This window comes from Gambusia affinis, linkage group LG02, assembly GCF_019740435.1.
Source record: "Gambusia affinis linkage group LG02, SWU_Gaff_1.0, whole genome shotgun sequence".
In the NCBI taxonomy this organism is placed as follows: domain Eukaryota; kingdom Metazoa; phylum Chordata; class Actinopteri; order Cyprinodontiformes; family Poeciliidae; genus Gambusia; species Gambusia affinis.
In genome coordinates, this window is record NC_057869.1 from 5,550,617 (window position 1) to 5,561,177 (window position 10,561).

Genomic DNA, 10,561 nt, shown 5'->3' on the forward strand with positions numbered 1-10,561 from the left:
GTTGCATCATGACATTCTGATTTTGGTCAGCGTCTTATCCACAAAGCTAAAAGCCACCGTTTTCTGCAGAATGCATGCATTCCAATTCATTGGTGCACTGAAGGGTTAAACTGATACTAGCAGTTACATCCCTGGTCAGCTTTGCACAGCCTTGCTGCAGACCTACCCCGCCGTGCTCTATCAGCTGAACACACAAACATCGTCTGTTTCATGGATTTAGCTGCTCCTGTCAACAACATTAAACTAAACAGTTTTTATTGTAACATGGCATTTTAGGTAACCCTTTTTGCATGATTATTTGCTTAAAGATACACCCCAGTATTCCTGATTGCATTTTTACATAATAGCATGTGACTTCTCAAAACTTAACGAATTGCCGAAACTACCAAAGAAGACCTCATGGTGATTTAGTTATTTATTTATTTTATTTTATTTATTTATTTTTTTGATGTGCCATTTCTATGTGGCTGTTTAAACACCAGCATCCAGTTTGCTGTCTCTGTCACCTTTTAATGTTTGTCACTTCTTTTAACATCAAAAGAACAACTGCATTCCCTCCTGTAATAGATCAAAACCCAAAAATGATGTGGATTTTGGTCCCTTTCCTGTGTGACTCAATGTTTACAGATAAAGCAAGTTTTGTGACTGTCTAAAGAAAATATCACTGAAAAGTAAATAAAATACGATTGGAACACTGACAAGGAATGCTCCTTGACTTGACAAGGGGACAGTGAAAACGTTGTTTTAATCACACAACAGAAAAGAGATGTTACAAAATTTACTAATCTACTTTTATAACTTTGAGTAACTTTCCACTGACTGTCTAGCACACAATCGTGTTGTGAAGACAGCACAACACATAACTACTGTATGTTATCTGTGAGATTTGAATCAAACTCTTAAAATCTCACTGATAAAGAATCTCAATTTCTTCTATTTCATTTTATTCCTATAAAGATTGTTATTTTCTACTGAGGTCACTTTCAAATTATGATGAGTGAACATTTTTAGAAATTATTGTTCCATTATCATGAATTTAGTAGATTAGATTTAAGGCCTGCCGCTTTATGGAGGTCGCCACAAAAGGCTTGCTGTTCTTAATTGGATATATTTTATAAATGTATTCTTTGTAAAAAGACGGAATCTAAAGAACAAAGAAGATCAAATACATCCAGATTTTATATGACATGTTTATTTTCTCCAAACTGCCTTAATTCTTAACAAGGTTACCAGAGAAAAGTATGTCAAAGATAACTAAGAGCGCTAACTTGGACATGTTTCTGAACATACAATATGTCAAATATTGTTTGCAACACAGTTATGACGCTCTCATCAAATTTTAGATACAAATATTTTTAACCATTCTTGGCATGAATTTAGTCATGCAACGAGTTTAACTGTCAGCTTACTGTTGCTACTTATTTCCACTATCAACTAACGTACGGTATTTTACCAAATGACATCACAATAACTAACATCTTACACTTACATCTTTAAACAACTGAAAAACAGCAGTTTTGTATGTATTATATGTGAAAAATTATTCTGAATATTTTTATTCCTAATAATATTAGGAAAACGTATTCCTAATATTTTTAGTATTCCTAAAAATAAAGGGAAACTGAATATTCCTTTTTGATATATCAGTTTGTAGTACAGTCAAGTAACCCTGTCATAAATGTAATCATGTGCATGACAGACAGAATGATAGAATTTTGCTTTTGTTTTACACCTTATGTAAAAGAGTTGCCAAGACAACAGCTTGATGGTGAAAACTGCTGTATTCTAAGACTAAAAAGTCTGCATGTTTTTTGCTTCTAACGTTGCCACTGAGTAGGGAAAACATTCAAAGTCCTTTGTAAGCCTCAGATAATTAGTCCAATGTTATTTGAGATTCCAGAGGTTACATCAGGACTTCTGGGGATTTTCATATTAGCTGCCTCACTAAAATAATCAATTTTTGCAAAGATTTACACTCTGAGTTTGTGCTTTCTGGTATGTCTGCATGCTTGGCAGTGTGCCCAGATGACTGCTTTTAAAACATTTGGGCACTTTTATCAAATACCACTGCTTTGTGTTGCTCCATCATGTCTCATTTTACAGTAACATCAGCATAACATTTAATCAGTGTAATATCACTTCTTTTTGTTATTTTATTGCAGTTGAACATGTGGTAAAGCATGAGCTATAACTTTATTGCTTCATACTGGCAGACCATAATGATGTGCTCTAAGTTAAATGGACTGGTACCTTTGGGATATGTTCTTTATCTGCAACTAAACCAAATGGTTCTGCATTGCAATGCATCTTACAAATTAAGGATTTTAGGCTAAATTATATTAATAATTTGGATTCACAGTTCTGTCTGTTGCATACAAAAAATATCCATGATATTTTTGTTAAGCCTGCATTCAAACAATTAAAATCCTTAATCTCAACCATGATTGTCAAAAGGACAGTTTTATTTTATTCAGAGTGTAGCAACATCAGACATACATTTTTGTTATGAAAAGGAAAAAGTGTTCCCAGTTTTTTTCTTTTCTGTTTTTTTAATAACCACATGATGCAAGAATCTTATACTGTGACATAACCAAACAGTAATAACACATTCTTCTTGTCCTGCACAACATGTTAACCCAAAAACATGAGAGCAATATATAAGATGAATCTGGTCAATTCTTAAGAAATAAAAATAAATTCACTGTGGTTTTCTCCACAGCTCAGCCCTTTGGGAATTTTTTTTTTCTTAATTTAGTGCAATTTTCTTCTCTTTACCAGAAACACAATATTTTAATTTCTTTGATGCTGATGACACCTAGTTATATCTATTTGTCTGTCTGTCCAGATAAATAATTTATTTTCTTAAAATCTCTCTAAGCTCACAGTAAAAAAAAAGAACGTATTATTGTTAGCTCCAAATCCAGTCTTACCAAATGTCCTTGTTTCTCACTGATATTTCTAGAGTACATCCTGTCTCGCATATAAAGAGCGTTGTTATTCATACTTCATAGCAATTTTCTTTTGAGACACATTGAAATTGTTTTTTATTTACACACAGTCTTCTTTAGAACTAATTCTGGTCAACACCACAGCTATTTCATTCCACAATCTTGTTGCTTGTCATATTTATTAGAAATTTCCCTTCTTTTATCTACCACACAGAGAATTTTGCTGCTCGTGTTTTCATCAGAACTCCATCTAATGAACACATCTCTATGATCCTCAAACAACTCCCCTGGCTCCCTGGTAAATAGCAATTCTTCTCCTAGCTTTGACAGCTTTCCACTCTTACTCTTCCATAACTTCTTGAAATGTTCTGGCCTCACCCCCCACCTCGAAAACGTAGGCCCTCTTCTATTTTCCAGGTTTCTGTTTCATTTGACAACATAGTGGACCTAAGAACCATCACCAATTTGAGCCCCATCTCTGGAACTCTACCTAAGAATACCATATGAAGTCTTTTACCACATTTAAAACATAACTCAACATGCATTTGTTCCATGTGACTTTTTGTACCGAAGTGTTTACTTCTGCTTGACTTATTTACATATTTTTTCTTGTTTGCTTGTTCTATTTGCTTGTATTGACTGCACATCAATTACATTCATTTGATTATTTTTTGAAGGTGCTCATAAACAAATATTATTCTTATCGATAAGAATATCATCATTACTAAATAAACCTTATGATAAAGGGTTATTGATCGTCTGTCAAATGAGGCACAAGGCTTACATTTGATCATGTAAAGGTCAGGAGCCAAGTTCATAATAGTATAAAATGACATTGAAAATATGTCAAAAAGCTGGTGTAAAAGGTTGTTGGAAATGGATGAAGACTGATTCAAGAAAATATATATATGTATATATATGTATATATATATATATATATATATATATATATATATATATATATATATATGTATATATATATATGAATGAAACAAGGGAAGATGATGCAATTTAGCAGTGATGCTGAATAATAAACTTTAACAAAGAAGCTCTTCTGCTGATCTTTAAACACTAATGTGTAAGGAGAAAAATCAAGGAGATAAACTTGCTAGTGCCTCTAACACAAAAACCACCATAAAATAAGTTTAGCTAAAAACTAATTTTTGTTGTATTCCACTTTCACTTACATATGATTTATGGTAATGACCATAAAACGTGTTACAGTTGAGTGACAGTTTCCTGATTAAAAAGCAACAATTACCTGAGATTTTTTTCAAAAATGAATCCTGAATAAAGATCATCCAGTGTGCTACCCAGAGAAGCTAGCTAATAACAACTAGATATGCATCATTAATTCATGAGGGGTGGGAGAGGCAGTTGAGATGTGCTGATGCCTCAGAGGAGGGTAATTAAACAGATAGAGCTGTTTCTCTGTAGAGCAGTTCGCTGGCACAGCAGTGCCTTGGGAAGCTAGCTGTGTCTGTTGATGCTCATGGGTACCCAAGGATACACCATAACCCTGAAACTCACATGTATGTTAACTCTGTGTTCTCTGAGCTTCAAAGAGGATATTTACCAGTGGGGCTAGGATTCCTCATATGTATTTCTCCTTGTGTTTTTACAGTAAAACCTGCAGTTTGTGGTATCTTGGGATATTGCCTTGATGATCTACAGCTGAAGACCAAAATGGTACTTAATTACTTAATGTTTATGCTTGCTGATGAATCTAAAGATACTAAATCTTCTGATGAAATTATTTCATTGATGACATTGTGAAATAATGTCCTTATCCAAGTCTTGATACGGAAAGTATTTATCAAATATTTCTAGGTGAAAAATGTTCATTTGTATAGGGTTAAATTTGACAAAATTCCCCCATAGCTCATTGTCAGTTTTAAATACAGCAGTTCCAACTTAGGTTGGCAAAATCAGTTTAGGTTTGAAATGCTATTTATACACATGGTAAGCCAATAACAACAATAATGTACAGTAAACAGGCACACACAAACCCCCCCAAAATACCAACACCTCATGACCGTTTTAAGTTTCACACAGTCAACCTTTAGAATGAAAAATTAAAACTTGTACTTAAGAAGTAACCTTTGCAAGAGATTATTTGAATGAATGTTGAAGATGGATAGCTGCAGGCTTTCCATTCACTCAATTTGTGTATTCAATAATTTCATGATGATGAGTTCATGCCACCTGGAGTGATTTCTGAAATTATGCAGTCTTTAGCAGCTGAATTAAATAAAAAACATCTTCAGAAACTTCACGTGCACATAAAGTTTACACAGAACATGTTTTTTCTCTGTCTCAAATTTTGCATATAAGATCATTATTCTCTAAGTGCAAAATAGGCATTCAGAAACTTATTTCTTAGAACCTGTCTTAAGTTTACATAATGTATGACATATGGGTAGATTGGTTTACTACTTTTATAAATACTAAACAAAAAAAACTACTTGGCAGAACACCAGTTACAGTAAAGTGGTTAAAAATGAAGATAATACAAGATGTTCGAATACTTTTACATGGATGTAATGTCATCCATGTACAAGTTAAAGCAAAATAAGTATACCAAAACTGTCCTATGTCTACATTCCTTTATCGGGATCATTTTCTGTGGAGATGCTAATATAAATCAGAAAGTTAAAAACAAGTTTATTATTATCCAACTCAACTATATTTCTACCACTTTGCTTTGAAGCTTATATGCAATTCTCTTCCTGAAGCTATAAAGAACCAAATGAGCTTTTATTTATTTGGTATGATGCTTTGACTGTTTTACTTCATTCAGAAACCTTTACTGAGTTGAAAGATAAAATGGATCAAATTGCTATTCATTAAAGCAGGAAAAGATTTTAGTTTCATGTTGACTGATTCTTTTGAAGAAAACCAAGAAAAATGACATTAACACAGACTGGAGAAATAATGCATTATTTTATAAATCAGTGGCATCAGAAAGCAGTATGTACTTGGATGTGTTTCAAAGCAGTAGGTTCAGAGACATTTTGTCTTCACCATCTTGAAATCAAAGCATAGGAAACATTTCTATAATATATAACTCCTTTGTTTTTGTTGTGAATTAATGATGAATTCATTTTTGATGTTTTTCTTTTATTTATTTTTTTAGATGTGAGGCCTCTTAAAGCAATGTAAGCATAAAGCAAGGTCATCTAGCCCTGGTAAACAGGTACAATTTCTTTGAGACAGATTCAACAAACAATTGGTGTACTCAAATATGTTTCCTGTTTTTGCAAGTTAGCAAAGAACTAACAGGTTAAATAGAAAATGATTGTCTTCTCCACATACATGCAACTCATCATCTTGTGGATGTTTTCCTATGTAAGGTTCTTTTTCTGAACTATGTAAATGTGGTGATGTAGAAATATGATTTTTATGTTGGATGTTTCTGAAGTTTGTGTCTGACAGCGTGGGTGTGCCCCTTCACTGTTAATTAAGGCTGGCCTTTTCATTAGCCGCAATCAACTATGACCTTTTCTAAACCAAGAGATTAACTATAAGAGACACTTGTAAAATGCTGATCAAAAGTGAAAATGTTTCCCAGGTGTTTGGACCTGTTCTTTTTGTCTGACACAGGTGGCTTTCAATTGTTTTATTTTCTTTGGTACTCTGAAACTGCATGAAAGACAAGACTAAAGAAATTGAGAGAGGTCTTAGAAGATTTTGAACTTACCTGTTTCTCTACATTGAATGTAATTGATCAGTGGAGGACATTCAAATAAACAGCCAGCATTCCCAGATCTGGTGAATTTTTCTCTAGATTAAATTTTTTTGTCAAGAGAAATTTTAGTGAAGTGTCCAGTTCATAAAACTTCCATGAGCTGGAAGTGTCATGGTTTGAGAATGTTTGCGACAAAATGATCTAGCCAATTTCTTGTCAATGAAAACGACACTGAGGTGCTTGAACAAAATTTTATTCAATTTCCCTTTGGAAAGAAAGAAAAGGTAAAATTTTCATAAGTTTAGGTAGAATTTCAGAGCTGCACTTTGATTTTTCATTCCCAGTGAATGAACCTTGCTTACAACAATGCTGTGGCTCAGCAAGTCATATCATGTAACCTTTCCCTTTCTTATCTTAGAAGTCCCCAAAGACCTTCTAATTGTCAACGAGATGAGAAGAAAATCCCTCTTGCCTTCACTGGGGATTGCTGTCGGAAGAGCAGATAATTTTGCCTGGTGAATGCGATCTACAGCGCAGCCTGTTATTTAGTCATTAGGAGATTTTTTTTATGCATAAATAAGATTGCTAGAAATATATTTCTGTTCATAACAGAGAAAAGGTTGTACTAGCAATCCCAGACCATTGTGGTAAATTAAAACCTAGCCATTGCAGTGAGCGGGCTGCCAAAGAGCAAAGTGCCTTTTCCCCTTGTGGATCTCCATTACATCATTTTCTAATCTTTGTTCCATCAGACATGAAACTTTCTTAATGGACTGAGCTGTGCAGTGAGAGCCAAACTGTAGGTAACATACACTCTTTGAGTCTGATCTAATTCATCAAAGATGAATATTGATGGGGGGCAGCAAATGGAGCACAGCAAACTAAATTATATGGCATTAATGGCCTTTTAATTTAAGTCTTGGTTTATAAGAGGTCAAAGACAAAAGAACTGAATAGGCTTAAGAAATAAACTAGGTTAACCTGCTGTAAGGCAAGTTTGACATCTGCTCCGATGTTATCAAGTGGGTTGTTGCAGATAATAAGAACTTACACTCTGAACAAAAGATACACAAAGCTGGAGCACCTCCCTATCTTCCTGAACAGATTGTGTGCCAGTGCTGAAGTACCTGCAGCAGCTGACACTGATTTGACTCAAATGGAGCTCTTTGAGTAATTTCTCTTCTTTCTCTTTTACTTTCCTGCCGGAGCTCTCTGACTGCAGTAAAAAGGAGAACAGGAAAGAGGGGAAATTAATACAAATCTTGTACAAGAAAAAAATCGCACATTGTTTCTGCAATAAATTTGAGCAGTGTTGCGTGAGTAATTTCTCTTTGATACTGCAAAGTCCTTAACCATTAAAGCTGAAGGCTGATCAGGTCACAGCACTTCAAATAACGTCTGATATTCTGTACTGCAGCTCTTGAAAGGAAACGGCATAAACTCAATTTAACGGCATAATAGGATAACTAGTATTTAACGTGCATATGAAAGACAGAGAGACTGACCTTTTCAGCGTCTGACATGCAAAGTTACAGTGTTAATACAATATTGAGTTGTTTATATCCCTTTAAAGAATGCACTTAGTTTGTAGCAATTATATAAATAATATACTGTATTTATTTTATTCCTCTGAATATCATTTCAATGGTTTGTGCTTTTTGCCTATGATCCCAGTGGGGTCACCACCCTATTTCTGAGACCTCCATGTCAGACAATGTCACGCCATCCTGACAAGGAATGAGACGACTGGGAAAAAGCCTGTCTGATGGCAGTCATGCAGAAGTAAGGTGTGTGTCTATGTGTGCATGTCAGACAGAGAGCATAAGAGAGTAGGGAAGCAGAGACACAAACTTTGAAACAGAATGAGTGATGAACAGGTTGCCCTCCTGCCTGCCTACTTCCCTCCTCAGGAACACAGATGTACTGCATTTGTCTGCACTAATGTGTTAATAAAATAATAATGTAGTTAAACTGCAGTCATCAAAGACAATTAGAAATCACATTAAAGCAGTGTAATGAAGGCAAATTTGCATCTTTTCAACAGGTTATCATATTAGAAGAATGCTAATGTAAATTATTTGTAGGAACCTGAATATAAAATGTTCTTCATAATTGTAAAGGGGCTTGCATTGTCATTTTGCATATGTCATTTTTTCAGTTGTGTTCAAATAGTGTAATCTATATTCAGAAAACTTAAGCATGCATCAAAAATCATGAGTGATTACATTCAAAAACATAAAAAAAGATACTGTCATGGATTAGCAGTTTATTTTTTTAGCAATCATGGAGAATTTCATTTTGAAGTCCTTTTCAATTTGAAACTACTCATTATTTCAGTGTTTCTGGTCTGTGTGCGTCATGCCTGTTTTATTTTTTTCTTCTTTTCCATGGCTTATTTTTCAAGTAGTTCCACAGCTGATCACTTGGAATGAGAGAAAAATGTCCTGATGAATAAAATATACTTGGGTCACAACTAGTAGACTGGCAAATACAACAAAACAACCACGCAATCAAAGGCAAAACCGAGCCCATCATCTTGTGATCTGGAAAGTCATTCTGGGGAGAAGATCAATTTTCTTGTTGATACTAGTAAAGAAAAATCCTCCTCAGAAAATCCTCTTCCTATGATCAGAGAAAACAAAAATACATTTTTACAACAGTAATTGTGTAGTTTTCTCCAAACTGTGATCATCAGAACTGATCAGAGATGATGATCTGAACAGTGATTGGGTGCTTGAGAAATAAACCGTGCTAATTCATTAAATTAAAATCACATGAAGTGTGCACATAATGAACTGTAAACAGTTAATTTGAGAAATTGTTAAACATTATCCAACTGCAAATCATTATGATCCTCTGCATGCAAGTTAGGGTGACTACGTGGAAACAAGACTAATATCAGTAAACATAATTTTCAATAGCACACTGGGAAGAAAACAAAAGATTACTATGAAAACTGAAAATATTGAAACTTCTATATTTTCATTGAAGAATAATTACACTGTAGAGTTTAGGTTATACAGTCTTTAAAATTAGGTTAAACTAAAAGTTTGATAGCGATAGGCTCCACTGATTTAAATATTAACTATGATAATTCAAAATTAGATTTCTCTATGCTTATATTTGTGAACATTTACTCAAAACAACTGTCTCTAAAAATTCTAATTTGACGCGCGAAGATAAAACAGACGGGAATACTTCATAGGAACAACATCATGAGTATTTGCAATAAAAAAAAACACTGCCTTTTTATTTGCCATTTAGCACAATTAAGGAATATGTGGTTAAAAAATTTTCCACTGTCAGTTTTATTGTCGCCTAATAACTGCATGGTGTTGGCATAATGGAGAACAAAGAAAAATGGGTTAAAAAATAATATTTAGATATACTATTATTTAGTATATGTATAAAGTCATGACACATTCAAACAAATGTTGAATTCTAATTGTATTTTATCGAGGGGGCAAATCACCTGTTTTTGAGGTTTGCCACCATTGACTGCCACAATAAGCTGCTTACAGCTCTATTAAAAATGTGAAGTGTAGGGACCCTCTTGGCTTGGCTTTGAAAATGAAAACAACTTTGCAGGCACAACAGTCCTTGACTCGCTGCACAGCATTGTTCGTGAGAAGGAAAAAACACCACTACACATTCTCATGAGGCTTGGACATTGAAGCTAACTCTAACCCTCTCATGAAGCACACGTTTGGTTAAAACATTTATCAAGCACACGTTTGGTAAATGTTTTGGATAAAATCATCAGTTAAGTGATTCCCATCAGTCAGATGAGGATGTGAAAGACCTCCAACCAAACAATCAAAGTCTCTGCATTTCTCTGGATTCCTTTATGCTTCATACTAAGCATGTAATAAAAGTAGTGCGTTTTTCCTTTGGAATGCAATCTTACTGCTGAAAAATAAATGAC

At 34.1% G+C, this 10,561-nt stretch overlaps 1 long non-coding RNA gene across 1 annotated transcript in view; it reads left to right on the plus strand.

Moving 5' to 3' along the window:
- LOC122845806 overlaps positions 1-8,874 on the plus strand; it is a 28,277-nt gene extending 19,403 nt beyond the window's left edge. Inside the window, exons 3-6 of the long non-coding RNA XR_006373138.1 lie at positions 3,163-3,246; positions 4,573-4,637; positions 6,085-6,106; positions 7,055-8,874. This is a non-coding gene — a long non-coding RNA (uncharacterized LOC122845806). The remainder of the gene's footprint in view (positions 1-3,162; positions 3,247-4,572; positions 4,638-6,084; positions 6,107-7,054) is intronic.
- Positions 8,875-10,561: the final 1,687 nt, after the last annotated feature.